Raw genomic sequence first — 17,229 nt, forward strand, 5'->3', positions numbered from 1 at the left:
ATCAAATTAAATATATTTTTGAATCTTTGTGTAATGATTTACATTAAGGCAGAAGAAACAAATACCTATTTAAGGATGAACCATCTAGAAAATTGAATTTGGCAGATGTCGTATATTCCATGTTTTTTTCAGAAAACACGTAATACTAACATAATTTTAACAGCCTTAAAAAGAGATAATAGTAGAGTATCTGATATAAAATTCAAATATTTTTGAAGTTACACTGGAAGAAATAAGCTGAGCAATACATAGTGCAATTGATGTAGCTATGAGTCTCATAAAAAACATTGCAAAAGGTGAATACACAGAGTTTATCTATGATATGGTCATGTACAAAATTATCCCTAGTTTTCTGCAAGAGTTCAAGCTAGAACTGAAGGGTGGGCTCAATCACTGGAATACATTATTTTCAGACTGCCCTACAGCTGAGGTTGCACACATTTTTTTGCACTACTATGCTGCCATAGCAGTACAAAAAAGGATCCACTAGGACAAGAGCTCACCTGGATCTTTGCTTCACCCACTGGGTTCAAATAAGGCTTTATGAGCAGTTAAACTGTAGCTGCTTGTTATCAAGTGCACAAGTAGCAGCTGACACTATAAATACCTCCATGTCTTAGGTATCAGACGGACTTCAACAGGCAGTCAGTCAAGGCACTGAGATCAGGAGTCATTCTGTAGGTGCTGTATTACATCAAGTGGGTCCTTGTACAGCTGAGCATTGGTGGTTTCAGAGTAGCCAAATTTAGATTATGAAAGAGGTCATAACTGTCTCTCCCTATAATATGGGTCCATAGGCATAGCGGTGATCATCTGCAGCAAAAGAGTTAGATGTTTATAGTGTTCATGTGACACTAAAATAACAGCTGACAAAATTGTTTCTTCAGAAAATATCAAAGAGAGAAAATGGCTTGAGGATAATGAATGAATATTGTTGTGTTAATCTGTGCTATATTTTAAAACTAATTAACAATGTGATTAAAGAGTTAATTAAAGGTAAAATGTTTCTCTAGTAAATTGTTTTGTGCATCTGATAGCATGAGATATGCCACTCAGACCCTGGTTTACCCATAAAGCCTTTAAGTTTATAGCCTGCTTAGAACATTTGTAATCATCTGTCCAATATGTTTGGGTATTACTAAACATAACTCATTGAAAGAGTTACTTTTACTTGAATAAATGTCCATTGGTTTTATAAACAGCCTGTTTCTAAACCCCGACTTGGGCTGATGAATGCCATGATTGCTGTTTCTGAAGCTGTGACTTCAAGGAATAAGGCAAGTTTTCTGTTTCTATCACTCTAAGTTTGTCTGATCAGAGCAGTGCTGAGTCAGATCAAAGAGATTGGTACTAATGCCATTCTTTCCAGGCAGTTAACTGGTGCTGAGTGACTTTAGGGAAAATGGGAATGGGATGTGGTTTTGGTTTTTTGGGTTTGGTTGTGGTTTTTTTGTTTGGTTTGGTTTGGTTTGGTTTGTTTTTTTGTTTTGGTTTTGGTTTTTTTGGGGTTTTTTTTTGTTGTTTTTTTTTTTTTTTTTTTTTTTTTTTTTTTTTTGTAACATATCTAACAACAAAGTAGGTAAAAGCTGTTCACAGAATTCTTTAGCTTGCTTGTATTGAATTAGTAAATGGACCCCTGGGTAAAGTCAGTTTGTGCACCTTTGTGGTGTATTTTGGTTTTTTACTGCTCCATAGACTTTCTGCTACAGAAGGTTAAGAAAATAGCATGACTGTCTTGGGTCAAGTTAATCATAATACAAAAGCAAAAGACTCACTTCTCCTTATCCCACAAAAAATGATTTCTGTTTTCAGATGGCCCTACTCTCTGTTCATAGCCACAGAAAAATATGAACACATATTTTTTTTCACATTTTTGGGACCACATCTGTAATGCTCTACCCAGTTTGGAATCTTTCATTTAGAGCCTGGGAGGGTACTTTTATTATTTTTATGGATCAAGACCCTTTTTGGCTCTTTACCATCTACACAGAGACATTAAGCATATTTCCTTAAAGGTCTTTAATGCCTCACTGTGTTTGGATATGGGGAACATCAATGTTCACTCATTCCCAAATTCCATTGTTTCCCTTAGAAGATTTTTTTTCTTATGAAAAATTTTATTTGCTGTACTCCACTGAAAAACCTGCAGCTCTGATGTCTTTTTCCACCACCAAAAAACCGTGTTGATGTCAGATTCTCCCAATACATTTAAAATTTTTAGCTATTCATAGCTGCCATTACTGGCTAACAAGGTCAGATCTGAATTCAAATTGAGTAAAGTGAATAGATAATTTTAAAATGTTCTGGAATAGACTAGACGTACTCTGTCTTGTCTCTGATATTTTAGATGTGACCCCCATATATCTCCTTTCTTTTGTGAAACACCAGACTTTGATAAACGGACAATTTAAAGAGCATAAGTAATATCCTACCCTGTCTGCTATGAACACCGCAATCAACCTGATTCATGGGACATGGGTGTCATGAAATACATTGTTTGACAAGCACCCTAATTACTCATACTAACAGCAAGTCTGAATACTGAAGTTGAAACAAATCTGAGCCCTATGTATCGTAAAGTTTGCTGTAATTTTCTCCAGTCTGCCATTCTTTAGAGGATAAAGAATTTTTTGAATATTTTAATCTATTTTTTTACCTCAAATTTTATAAAGTTTCAGATGAACTTGAGATTATATATTTATACAGAACTATGTCTGGAATGGAAAATGAAGCTTTGGATTTTGGATAGGATACTGAGATAAATATCTTAGAAATTAAAAAAGAGCCACAGTGGTGTTTTCTTTCTATTTTTCTTTTTAAAATACTGTTCTAATCTTCCGCTGTGTATAAAGCTGTTTGATAGAGACATTTAATTTTCTTTATATGTCATTGAAGTGAATACAGTATTTATTCCTGAACTGTCACAATAATCGGAAACTTGGTGTTTATATTGCAGCCTCTTCCCATTCTTTCTGATTCCAAATGCCTTCTTAGACTAAAGAATTTTGTGTGCCAAAGTAAAAAACAATAAGAAAAATAGGAGAAAACCCAAACATTTGTTTTTCCTTTTCAAAAGGGTTTTCATCACCAGGGACACTGTTGTTTGAAAGACTGTATCCCAGTTTCCCCAAATCTCTACAGTTTTAAAATATAATTTCCGCTTGGGGGCTTACTTGAATATATAGAAAAATTCTTGAACTCTTAGTTATTCAGTGACCCACAGAAACAATTTAGTGGTTTAAATCCACTTCTTCATTTGCCAATATCTTTACCATCAAAACAAAGAAAAATTAGTAGCTGAAGTTATTTCCCAGGAACAAGTCTGAATTGGCCCTCAGAATACATTTCAATCCATTTTGATTATTAATCATTTGTGTTACAGCAAACTCAAAGTATGAAAGAAAGACAATTTGCAACTTTTAAGGAAGAGTTGATATTTTTAAAAATCCAGTGGATTTTTTAGGAAGAAAGAAGTACTCTTAAAGCTTGATTTTGACTTAGAGTGTTGCAATAAGATATCTGTGACAACTGGTAGAAAGGTTAAATACATTAAATAATTTATTCTGAAAAAATATTTTATCATTTCTGTCTTTATTATTATAATCAGCTGTAATTAAACTTAAATTACCTAATTATTGTCAGCATTTATAGTCAGAGCTTGAGTTGTATATTAACTTCAAAGTAGCTAAAATTATAAATATTGAATACATTAAATATAAAGAAGGAAGTGAAAATTTTTATGTGTGCAACAGTGAAGGTAAGAGGAAAGTGTAGAAATAAAAAAACTATGAAAATAAAACAGGCAGAAATCAAGTTCAGAGAATAATGGGTTGGAGTGGACATTAGAGATTATTATAAACTCTTCCAAAAGACTTATTTTTCAATGTGACAAGATTACTCTCATAAACCATTTCTTTAATCCTAAAGTGAACACAAAAAAGTCAAAATGATAAATCAGTATATAGTTATGCTTACCTATGTGAGAGCTATGGTGAATACTTGAAGGAATGTTCACACAACCCATTTGTATCACTCGTACAAAATATATCTGTGGCAAAGAATCATCAGTGGTTTGATAGGAACTACTTTAATTTTAAGGAAACTAAGAAAAATACTTCAAACAGAAAGTTAAAAATGAAGCTTTTAAGCTTCATAAAGCACAACATAATAAAGGAAAAAGAAACTCTAGCTAGCAAGTGTATGCAGCAAGGAACTAGTCCTCAGGCAAGAAAATGCTGAATAATTTCTCTTTCTTGTGGCCTACATCTCTATCCATTATTGTTAATCTATGCATTAATGTCAATCTTTGCATCAGCTTTGATGCACACCACATCTGGCAGAGTAATGGCAGAACCAGGCATATACTTGCAGGTAATTTACTGCCATACATTACACCGATGGATTACACACTTTGGTCTGCACCTGTTTTTTCTCACCTTTTAGGAGTGAAGGTTCATGTTTCCAAATAGGTAGAGCATGTTTTAAACATTTTACTGTGGTTTGATTTCCTCTCTTTTTTACACAGGATGTTTCAGGTTCTATCTCCAAAGAAATTGTGGTCATTTCTTGCTAAAAAGAAGACTCACAAAGTTTCATAAAACTAAATCAAAACCCTGTGATGCTAGAAGTTTCCATAGATAAAATACCTGATTATTTTATACTATGTATTGTATGCAAAAATTCATGTGTTTTCATGCCTGAATACCTACTGGTATATCAAGAGTCAGACAAACAGTTTTGTATCTGGTCTCAAGCATGATTTACTATGAACATTTTGAACCTTTTACACTACATGAAGGCATCCCACAGAGTTTGTGAATCCAGTGCCTTTGCAGTTTTGTGTGATCTGAAGTTCCTACCTGTTAGATCTGGTCATTTTAGCATCAGAAAGTAATTAACAAATTTAATGCATAAATAGGTGTCTCAAACTTTTTTTTCTAATATTGTCTTGACACTTTTACAAGGCAGTGTTGTTAAGGTCTGATTATTGAGAAATGCTTCTGCCTGAGTTAAGATGCAAATCAAATCATATGAATCATATGCCAAAGGCAATAGTGTGGATTTTATTTAATAGTAAATGTAAGAGATAGAAAGAAACAGGAATGGGGTGGGGAGAGAGGAAGAAAGAGAGGGAAAAGAGAATAAGTAGAAAGATATCACCCCTCCTGGATCCAGACAGCAGAACTTTCTTCACACTGGTCTTCTCAGTGGTGGGGGTTCCTGGAGTCATTCTTCTGGAAGTAGCAGTTTTATATAGTCCAAGTCCTGGGTATCCACAGGGTGACTGCAGACATTCCCATAAACTGGAGTGATATAATTATAAGAAGTTGCTTCCTTTCCCACGGTCTGTCACAGTGGGAATTTTTGTCTGAATGCATTAGCCAGCATGTTCTAACCAAAACTCACCTTCTTTAGGCCTGGGATTAATGCCTTCCTGTTGAAAATTTGTCTCTTCTGTGCTTATCTCAAGTTCACACTGTGAGGCTGATCTTATGGCAAGTTCCTTCTGTGGCCTTGGCAGTGTTTGAGGCAATTGTGATTTTTAAGTCTCTTACTTAAGTATGAGGTATAACCCAATATATGAAGAGGCATACTAAAGGATTCACTAAAACACTGAATAGAACTGTCTGTAAATTCAAGTTTATGAGATAAACGTTCTTGCACTAGGATTTTAAAGTTAATGGTGGCTGGGATAAGGAGATTGGAGACTACAGTGATCCTTAATCATGCAACTTCATAAACATTAAATTAATACTGACAGCTGTGTGTCTTATGATTCATGCTACTGTTGGTCGCTTAGGAGCATCAGTTACTGGAGGGCTGCATCTTTCTAAAGTAGATATTGCTAAGCAGAGGAGTTATGCTGGAATGTGTTAAAGTTTGATAAAGACAAAACTCTTGCATGGGCAGAATTGTTTCAGCTTAGGAAGCAAAATTTTACCCCAAACAGATAAAGAAAATGTCTTGTTATCAAAAATCATCATCTTCCTCCCTGTTATGCAAATATCTGTGGAACTGGTAAAAAACTAGGCCACTAATATTTGTCTTCCAATCAAGGTGCATCACAGGAAAAGCAGCTGTGAAATATAGCCAGAACCTATCAGGAGTCATCACATTGCAATTCATTAGAAAAGAGTTGATGAGTTTGTTTCAAAGAAAGAAGAAATGATTTTTAAATGATTTTTTTTTTACTGTCATCTCTGATTTCAATTTTTTTCCAGGTTTTTTTGTCTTATTCTTTTTACCCCCCAAGTATCTTAGATGGTCTTATTCCAAAAACCATGAAAATTTCTTTTCAAATTAAATAAGAAAAAGCATACCCAAAGGGTGGGGCTTTTTGTGTTCTTTTGTTTTTTTCCTCTTCTAGACTTTCATTATACAATGTTCTATTTACATAGTTTTGCGATTTAAGAATATACAAAACTGGGACTGGTTCCAATTCACAATGAAGGCATTATTGCACTTCACTGAAACAAAAGTAGAAGCCCTGAACGCTGTCGCATCAATAATATACAAGGCGAATTCTGGTTTTCCTACATGGGAAAATATTTTAGAACATGAGAAACATGGATTTTACTGATTGATTTACACTGTGGAGATACACTACTGACCACAAGCACTTACAGGGCAATGTATGGAATGCCATCCATTGCCTTTGCACAATAAACTATTTATTTTATAAGTAAACTAAATGTTATAAAAACATATAACTATCTATGATTTACAAGACAAAAGAAATATTTATCTGAGTATTCTCCTGCCAGCAGTGGTGAAACATGGAGGCCAGAAACAAATGAGGTGTGTGCATTTAAACATATTTAACTCCCCCAAGTAAACAGTGATAGTTCTTCACAATACCCTCCCGACCTCTAAGAAGTGAAATCTCAATTATATCCCAAAACAATAGTTTTGAATTGCACATTCCTTTCGACTTTCCATGTAGTTTCTCCAGTTAACACATGCATTCCTGCAGACTTTTAGCACTCCCACATCTTGAGCCAAGGAGCTTAAAAGCTTAACTACAGACTGTCAAGAAATACTTGCTTTTCTTCTATTTGAACTTGCTATCTACTGCCTTTCCCTGATGCTAGCTTGTGATTGGCAAGGAACAGTGAGCAACTGATCCCACTTAAAAGCTCTATAGAACTATTGATGTTCTCTGGGCTACTCTTGTGCTTGTTTAAAGGCACAGACTTGGCAGTTTCATGTGTGTGTACAATTACTTACATTGATAAGTATATTCCATATATATATATATATATATATATATATATATAGCTGTGGATATAGACATTAAATATGTGGTTAAATGTAAATGGCAATCTTTCACAGAGATTAGATCCACATCTTCCCAAGTTGTCTTTTTACTTACAGACATTTTGTACCCTACAGGAAATTAAAAAGGCAATGGTCATCAGAGGATTACACTGTAGAAGTAAGCTCTTTACAGACTTTAACCTGATGCATGTACTCTCTGCCAGTCATCAACCACAGTGCTGTGGTGGGCAGAAGGCATGTTTGCTGTCTGTCTGGAGGCCATGAAATAAAACAGAAGCAAGATAAGTTATCATTCCTTTTTAGTTTTTTTTTTTTTTTTTTTTTTTTTTTTTGGGGGGGGGTTGGGGTTTTTTTTATTTTTTGGGTTTTTTTTTCTTTTTTTTTTCTTTTTTTTTTTTTTTTCTGGATAATGTGTCTGTCCTTTACTGCTTTCTATGATGAGTTTTTACGTTTAACTAATTTATTGGGGGCTTGTTTTCCCTATGGCCTATCTGTGCTCATTTAGTATTTTTTGAAGGTATATTTTAAGCTTTAGTGTTTTTTTCCTGGCTTGCTGTAAACGCGCAATAGCATTTATGTTTTGTGCCATTAAGAATTAAGGATAAAGAATAAGAATATGAAATATATTTTTTCTTCAACAAAAAAGAGAAAGAGAAAAGAAAATAGAAACATAGAATCAGTGATATTGAAGAGGAGCTTTAAGATCATTGAGTCCAATCATTAACCCACCACTGCCGAGTCCACCACTAAACTACATCCCCAGGTGCCGCATCTACACGGCTTTAAATACCTCCAGGGATGGTGACTATCCAATGCCATGGGCAGACCTTTCCAAAGCTTGACAACTCTTTAAAAAAAACCAAACAAACAACAAAACAGGACAAAAAGAAGACAAAACCACAAGTCAGAATATTTTCTCTAAAGATACCTATATATTTCTGCACACATGTAAAATCAGATAATTTGTAAGAAAGAAAATGTAAAGAATTTAGCCTCAAACAGTTAAAATAGAAATTTTTAAGCAATGATGGTGATATCATAAAAGTTTCTCCTGAACTGAGATGGTTAATCTCACTTGAGATCACTCTTCACTTCCCTTCCTGGAATGGACCAGAGTCTCACTCCCATGAAAACAGAGCAGTTGAGTTATCACTAATCTTGCTGTAGAGAATTCAGGACTGAGCTCTGAAATGGAACTTGTACACAGCATAAAATATTGCTGGCTAACTTCCAACACATAAAGAGTCTCAAAGCTTTTGATAGGAGAAGCAAAGGACTGACTTGCAGACAGCTAATGACTTGGTTTCCAGACAAACAAATCCATTTGGGAAATAGCAAGCCAATCATCTTTAAAAGGCCTCTAACAGTGTAGGTCACTATACCATATCTAATGGAAAGGTCATCTCTTAGGAAAGGTTAGAAAACAGTGAGGGCTTTTCACTTTTTTCCCTTCAGATCATTCCATTAAAATGGGGCACAGAATGAAGGGAAGGAGATGGTTCAGTCACACAGCTGCACATCCTGACTGCCTGGCTTATCAAGAGAGTGCTAGCTTTAGCACAGAGAGATGTATGAACTGGGACAAAGGAGATATAAACATCACCACAAAATGTATATTTTACTATTGCTGCAAAAACAGCAATTGAGGCTGGCTGCCTGATATCTCTATGGTCAGCAAATTTTTTTTAGCTATAAAAAATAAAAGAGGCAATTTCTACGAGGGACATTTTGAATGTTCCTGTTTTAATTGGCCCATAGTCCACAGTTCATTCTATGCTTCTTCCTACTTTTTGCCCTGACACCAGAAAATCAGAAAAGCTATCTCTTTGCTAAGGTAAGAAGATAAAAAATCCCAGCCCACCCTGTCCCTGTGTACAGCATAGTAAATTTTGCCTTCCAGTAACTATGCAATTATAATGGGAATCTTCCTGTTAGTTCCAGGTCCAGAAAATTTTTAATGAATGGCCTTTTATCAGATGTTAAAATAAAAACGGGCCAAATCCATGGCAATATGATATGCATTTACATACAATCTGCTGCTGAAACTGTGGGTTTTGCCAGAATTTGCACCACAGACCATTTTTACTACTGAATCATATTTATTACTGATTTTTTGTTATTTATTCCAGATAGCATGAGTAATTTCCCCATCACACAAAATCAGTTTCTTGCATTATAATAGTATAATAATAATAATAATAATAATAATAATAATAATAATACTGTTATCTTTTGGTGCTTTTTTAGAGAGTACTCTGAATGTTCTGACACACATGGTTCTCATTTTTTTCAGATTCATAATTCCTCAACTTCTTTTGCTCACTATTTTATAATTTTGGATTTTTGTCTGTAAAGATCTTACATTTTATCTGCAAGAATACTAATTCTGTGCAATTTCAGGCAAGAGAAATAAAAAAGAGGATAAGCTTTTGATGTTAGTATTAAATTATTCTTTGCCTCATTTATGATGAAGATTGGTTTATATTTAATTTTGGCTCATGGAAGGCAAGGAAAAGCCAAAAGGGTTCACATATTGCAATTCACAAGATTATTAACATTTTTTTCAACATTTAAATTCCAATGAGAAATAGGTATTTTCTGTCACTTGTTATGCATTTATACTTAAATGTATATTTGATGAAAAGAAATATTAATTTTAAAGACAAATTTGCAAAAGAAAAAAAGAAAAAAGAACAGAAATTAAAACTAATTCTTATTTTTAATATATTTTTATGTATCAAGTGTCAGGCCTAAAAAACTGATGCAGCTTGAGCCTTGTAGAGTCTTCAAGGAAGATTTTTAAAATTTAATTGAATTCGTTCAAAATCAAGGAGTTTTTTGGTTAATTTAAATAATATGCAAAAGCTATATATAACCTTCTTGAGTGTCTGCAGAATATGTGACGAGGACAACTACTGAGTAAAAACCTTTGAGTATTTACTCCTTAAGCATAAGATATCTTCTCCTTTATTACTTATGTTGCTTCAGATTTGAAAACATTAAAACAAAAGGACGTAAGGTTTTTCACTAAATAATATTCTGAGTAGGAAAGATGTCAGAAGGGAAAATACATTACAAAATTGTGTAATTTAAGTGTTCTTTTTCAATCGTCATTTGTACTGAGTGAATAATGTTATAGCAATAATTAAGAAAACTTTCTGCCATTTAATCCTTTTCTAATGTTCACCAGGTTTTGTTATTCAAAATTCACTTTTTTTCCATGGAGAATTTTTGGGGGCTGGAATTTACTTTAATCAAGAAAATTACTTTTAAATTCTCAATGGAGAATTCTCATGTAATAGTATTAGATAAATAAATTATGCATTATTATTTGAATTTCATATAATCATAAATATGTAATTTCTTTATGAAAGCAACTGGTATACTTTGAATTTCAAATAGCAGTTTGACTCCAATATCTTTCATTATGCTAGTTATTTATATCCATTGTACACATGAAGTGTAGATTCCTTTAAGAAATATAGATGGATACAGATTGAAAAATCTCATCACTGGAAATACTGTCGTATGAATAGCAATTTCTATGAGCTTCACACTATCATGCATAAATATATTTAGAAAATACATGCAAAAGAGCTCTAGATTTGAAGTGCAAATCTGTTCCCATCATTCAATTAATACTCATTCTTGCACTCTTCAAGCAAGTGCTTTTTCCTGCATGAGGTGTACAAATACTTGATACACTTTAGTTTCCAGAATCATCATAGAATCATAGAATGGTTTCGGCTGGAAGGGACCTTAAAGATCATCAAGATCCAACCCCCCTGCCATGGGCAGGGACACCTTTCATTAGACCATTGTATGGGGATTTCATGGCCAGACTTTGGAAGTGGTGGGGAGGGCTACAGGGGTGACTTCTGTGAGAAGCTGCTAGAAGCTTCGTCCATGTACTGCAGAACCAATCCCTGGGAGCTCCAAAGATGGATGTGCTGCTGGTCTAGGCTGGGCCAATTAGAAACAGTGGTAACCCCTCTGTGATAACACATTTAAGAAGAAGAAGAAAAAAGGTATTGTGCAGTTGTATTTGTAGCTAGAGTAGTTCAGAGTGAAAATAAATGAGAGGAACAATTATGAGATGCAAAGTTCAGTGCAGAGTGATTGGGAGGAGAAGTCCCAGACATGGAGCTGTGTTTCCCCTGCAGCCTGTGATGCAGACCATGGTGAAGCAGCGGTGCCCCTGCAGCCCAGAGAGGACCAGAGATTCAGAGAGCCACAAGTAGCCTATGGAGGAGACCCACACTGGAGCAGGTGGGTCCTTAACTCATGAACCCTTCATTATGTTTTCTCTCCTCTGTCCAGCTGCAGAGCAGAGTGAGAGGGCAGTGAGTGCCTGTCACTGTCAACCCACTACAGCCAAGTTGCTCAAGGCCCCATCCCACCTGGCCTTGAACACTTCCAGAGATTCCTGTGGACAAGAGTAAATAACCCCACAATAAATTTAAAGACTTTACTTTCCACTCTTTCAGACTGTTTTGTTTCAGCTTAAGGATTGAGCCAACATAAAAGATTCATCTCTTTAAGTTTCTTTTCCTTTCAAACAATTTCCCAAAGAAATGCAGGTGGTGGTTCTTCAGAGTCTTCCTGGACAAACTTGGTTCCTTTAAGTTGTTATTCAAACTGGTCTTTGCACTAAGTTTTATTGAAATTACTGTGTTACTCATGAGCTATCATTTCCCCTGGAGACTATTAAATCCTATATGGTATGGGTTTGAACTCTCACTGGGAAAGAACGGGAGAGAAGAGAGAACTACATATCTTTTATGTCAAACATTGATTCTTTTATTTCCATTTCCTATATTCTTTGAACATTTTTTAATGTTATTGCTGGTGATAACAAAGAGAATGGGGAATAGATATAGGATTGTATTTACTGTTACTGTTTTAGTCATAACTATGAGCATTAGTTGATGCTTTGCTTCACAGTATCATTGCTTCAGCAACTTTCTGCATCTGGTTTCTTTGTCGTTGTTGATTTTTTTCTTCCTTGTCAGAACTATCGATTCAGTCTTTGGTCTGCATTATCTAGGAATCAATATGTAACTTTATGAAAATAATAAATTATTTGGGTTCAGTTTTGTGATCTAAGCCATGAATGTGGCTTTCTAATATGTATTCCCTCAGTAAATTTCAGGGTGGTTTATCTACCATTGCTGCTTTTCTTGATACTAGAAAATTGAATATTAGAAGTTCATCTTATAGTCTCCTGTTATGCTTGAAAGTTATTTACCTCTGTACTGTGAAGGAGATAGTTGATGCTACAAAGGATTCCCTTAGTGATTGTAAAATGTTTTTGAATGTTAAACTATTGCATCATATGTCTACCTTTCTGTTTTTCCCAGTCAACAGGGGAAGTTAGAAATTTAATGTATATTTAGGCAGCAATGTCCCATTATAGATCCTTTGTAGCTTAGCCTCAAGACTTCTATAGCTCAATTTCCCATGAAGGAAAGAAACCTTACATAGTATTAGAATAAACTTTGCTGCAAAACTGATCAGCAACTTAGTAATGGTATAATAAGACATACATTAGATATACAAGATCACTCTCTAACAGAGCCCTTAAGGAAGTTATAATTGTTTTTCTTGAAGATACTTGCCTCTATTTTTTTAGTTAAAACAACTCCACAATTAGAAAATCTGGTAGTTTTTCACTTACAATACACAATATTTTCTATGTGATGCCACAGTTTTTCCCCCAAGCATCAAAAACTCATGTTAGGGGACTGATCTGTGTTTCTGCACTGAGACCAATAAAAGACAGTGGGAATAAAAGACGTAAGTAGTATATCTTGTGAGATACTTGTGGAAGTGATAAAGTTGGAGTGTTTTTATTTAATGTTTACAATCCACCTTGAAATTTTCCTGAGTCGTATTTGCTATTAACCTTAAATGTTTAGAAAATTATTTGCATATTTAAGATGTGAAATTTATTAAAAAAATTTGTTCTCGCTTTTTTTTAAATCTGACCTTTTTTCTTACAGTGCTTTTATTATATATATGACTCTGCCTTAATGACTGTTCTATAGAGTTTAAAGGAGTCCTTAATTTATGGTCTTAACCACAGAGTAAATTATTGCAACAAGGATTCTGTATAGTTGAACATGATAGTGTGTTTCCTGCAATTTTCATTATTCCCTTGCTAATGCTGAGAAATTGCTTTTTTTTGATCTGATGGTGCCTGCCATTTTGTTAGGTTAGACATAGAACACCAATTTTTTTTTCTAATGTGAGTTTAAAATTAACCTTACATTTTAAATTATGAAAGAAAATGTTACTGCAAAGCAGAGATATTTTAAGAATAGTTTTAATTATAAAATGCATGTACCACAAAGCGTGGAAGCTCATGTTTCTTGGTATACTTTTTTTCTCTTATTGGCATATGAGAAGTCAGGATTTACATTGCAGATCTGTCACACTCAACTTTTAGTACATGAACTGTAGGTCAAACTCAGAAATGCAGCATGAGAAAAACAAAAGAAAGTCAAGATTCATTCCAAATCGAGAAAAGTAAATTATTTTTAATTTTAGATCTTCTGCACATTTTAAACTAAATTTGCAGTCCTTTATTTGAAACTTAATGTGATACATTTGTTCTTCTTTAACTGCTTTCCTTAAGGACGAGAAGACTTCTAGATGAACGGTGCCCAGAACTGAAGTAAACTTTAACCACTACAGGGAACTCCTAATTACTTTATGTTTTTTGGCCATGACAAATTTGTAAATGACATTAAAACCTAAAACTGCATCCATGTCTACTTCATGTCTCCAGGTTGAAGGAGATTCTTGGACCAAATCAATACTGCATCTTAGAACTCCACTAAAGCTAGGAGGTCTCTATCACATATTTACATAGGTAATGTCAGAAGGGATCACAGTGTGACATCTGGTACAATCTCCCTGCTCAAGCAGGGTCATCCTAGAGCACATGGCACAGGATTGTGTTTAGATGGCCCTTGAATATCACTAGCAATTTTGCTAAATTGACCTAATATTTAGTTCAAACCTAGAACAAAACCCTTGAGCCTGGATTGGCAAAATCACAGCATAAAATGGGTTGGAAGTGACGTGCAAGGGTCATTGAGTCCAATTCCTGGCCCTGTACAGCACCATCCCCAAGAGCCATACTCTGTCCCTGACAGTGTTGTCCAAATGAGTCTTGAAATGTCAGCCTCGGCCCTGTGACCACTTCCCTGAGGAGCCTGTTCTAGTGCCCAGCCATCCTCTGGGTGAAGAACCTTTTCCTCGTATCCAAGCTAAACCTCCCCTGACATAACTTCAGGCCATTCCTTCATGTCCTGTGACTGACCAGTGACACAGAGAAAAGATCAGTGTCTGCCCTTCCCCTCATAAGAAGCAGTGGACTGACGTAAGGTTTCCTTTTCTCCAAGCTAAATAGACCAAGTGACCACAGTAATTCCTCAAAAAGCTTCCCCTCAAGTTCCTTCATCGTCTTTGTTGCCCTACTTTGGACACTCTCTAACAGCTGAACGTCTGTGGCACCCAAAACTGCCCCCAAAACTCGAGGTGAGGCTGTCCCAGTGCAGAGTAGAGTGAGACAATCCCTTCCCTCACCCAGCTGGTGATGCTGCGCCTGATGCCTGCCCCCAGGACAGGGTTGGCCCTCCTGGCCACCAGGGCACTGCTGACTTATATTCAACTTTCTGTTGCTTTAAAAATAATTTTTATTACAAGATGAATAACATAATTTGTTATAAAGTAGCATCAGTCCTGGATCAAGCATGAACATGTTGATGACAGACTGCTCGATTTCCTCAGTCAAGGATTCCTTCAGTGGCCAGAGAGAGCAGTTGCCTCACTCCCTGCTAACCTTCATGATCACGGATGAAGACCTGACACTGATGATCTGGAAACAGGCCCACTTTCTTCTCTTGATTTGCTGCAGGGAACTGCACAGGTCTGTGTGACTGGTACCACCAAGCAGCGTCAGACACACATCTGGATGCCCTGTTAACACCTTTTCTTGGCCTTATTTCAACACCTTTGTTCTCCTTTTTCTCTGCTCAGCCTTTGCCCAAATAAACAACTTTACTTAATTAACTTTTCTCTCCTGGTGCCAGATGTGATACATTAAAACTAAATTTATTTCTGATGGTTACCTAGTAAGACTTTACCACATACGCCAGTGCTGCTATGATTAGTTAGGTGTTACTGGTCTTTCAAGACTGTACTCTCGAAAAGGTGCCCAGTTTCCCTCAGCTTTTCTGTGAATTTTGACTGCTTCTTAGTCAACTTCCACTTTAATTGTCTGTGAAGTCTGGTTGGATGTGTAACTTTTGTCACTTTCTCAAACAATTTCTTGTGCTGTCCAGTAGCTTTCCATGTCCTGCTCAGTTCTCTTAACCTTAAGCCAGGTGAAAAGTCTCATCATTTGCCTGACAGCCTAACATGTCAAACATGCACTAAGACCAAGTTTTTAAACTGAAAAGTATGTGCTGTCTCTATTTATGTTAGCTTAGGTAGCATACGGGTTAGCTTAGGTAATAAACAGGTTTAGAAAATTATGCAGTTAAACTGGTGTGACTCTCAGATGTAGAGATGCTCTGAGGAAAAGATACACAGGTGCTACCTAAAAAGTTCTCTCTCTGCAGCACAAATACTTACTTATATACAGGTGTTTTTCAGTGAATAAATATCCTCAAATTTATCCTAACTATGCAATGAATAATTGCTACAATAGTAATGTATCAGCTTCACAAAAATTACATAAATTCATCCTCTAATTATAGACAATATCCTAAAGAAGAAATGAAGGCTGGAACTAAATTATCTCCAGAATGCTGAGTTTTTTCCTTCATGTTGCAGATGCCTTGAAAATCTATATATAAAAGATATCTCTGTTGGTATCAGTAAATGTGGATACCACGGTAGTTCAGGCATTAACAGATAAACTTCATTGAAAACATTTCTACACTTATCAGTAGCTAAATCTTTTATGTTGTGGGGAGATGCAGTGTTTAAATCTCTTAAAAAATTATGTTTCAACAACAACAAAAAAGGTATCTGTTTGAAAGAAGACTCCTGACTGTACACCAAAATATGACTCTTTTGAATTAGTCCTGTATATGTGCTTTCTCATGTGCTGTCTAACACAGATATCTCCTGAGAATCTTTCCAATTGCTTTCCCATAAGTACAAAGATGCTGCATTATGATGTGGTAACAAGGGAACAGAGAGTCCACTTTCAAGCTTCATTAGATGGGTTGTGACTTTTCTTTTATTAATATAAATTGCTTCATTGTAAGAGATCATCTAATTATTTCTGAATTCACAAAAGGATATTCAAATAACCCCCAGGGAGGTTTAAATTTCAGATTTTGCTAGGGAACGATGGACATTTGAGACAGTTGTCAGGGAGCCTCTTATTATAGGTAGCCTGAAAATCCCAATAGCTCTGAAATCAAGCTCACTGGATTGACAAAAAAAAAAAAAAAAAAAAAAAAAAAAAAAAAAAAAAGAAGAAAGAAATAAAAGAAGTTGTATGTGTAAAACTTGGTGAAAGATAATTTTAGTGCTTAGAATTGCATTAATCTAACCATCAGGGGTTTGTAACAGAGTTATGAATATTTTATTGGATTTTTAATGATAAAAAATTCTTAATGGATATAATATTGGGTGAGTGCACTACTGCTTGAAGGCTTTGATGTATGGAAACTCCATCAGCTTTGAGCTGAATCAATAAATCTCACAAGTTTGTGCTAAGATGGCTTAGTGTCTTGTCATCTACTATCCATTTACAACAAAAAATGAAAAACTATAATAAAAGCATAGAGCTGCATTGGGAGGTTTCTTTAAAAATTTGAAAGAGCCAAAGAGATTATAAGTAGCACAGTGCAAATAAGTGATTTCTTTATTTCTGTGGGTAAAAATAAGTTATTAAATTACTTTTTTTTATTTTTAATGATATTAGGA

At 35.1% G+C, this 17,229-nt stretch overlaps 1 long non-coding RNA gene across 1 annotated transcript; it reads left to right on the plus strand.

The window, feature by feature from the left end:
- The first annotated feature begins 615 nt into the window (after positions 1-615).
- LOC136287794 (uncharacterized) lies at positions 616-15,326 on the plus strand. Its single transcript, XR_010720339.1, has 4 exons — positions 616-677; positions 1,203-1,277; positions 11,442-11,547; positions 13,916-15,326. It is a non-coding gene; the product is annotated as an uncharacterized lncRNA (long non-coding RNA).
- The last annotated feature ends 1,903 nt before the right edge of the window (positions 15,327-17,229 follow it).

The sequence above is a fragment of the Chamaea fasciata genome, unplaced genomic scaffold (genome assembly GCF_029207755.1).
Source record: "Chamaea fasciata isolate MVZ Bird 193981 ecotype frontalis unplaced genomic scaffold, bChaFas1.0.hap1 SCAF_3, whole genome shotgun sequence".
NCBI classification, from domain to species: Eukaryota; Metazoa; Chordata; class Aves; order Passeriformes; family Sylviidae; genus Chamaea; species Chamaea fasciata.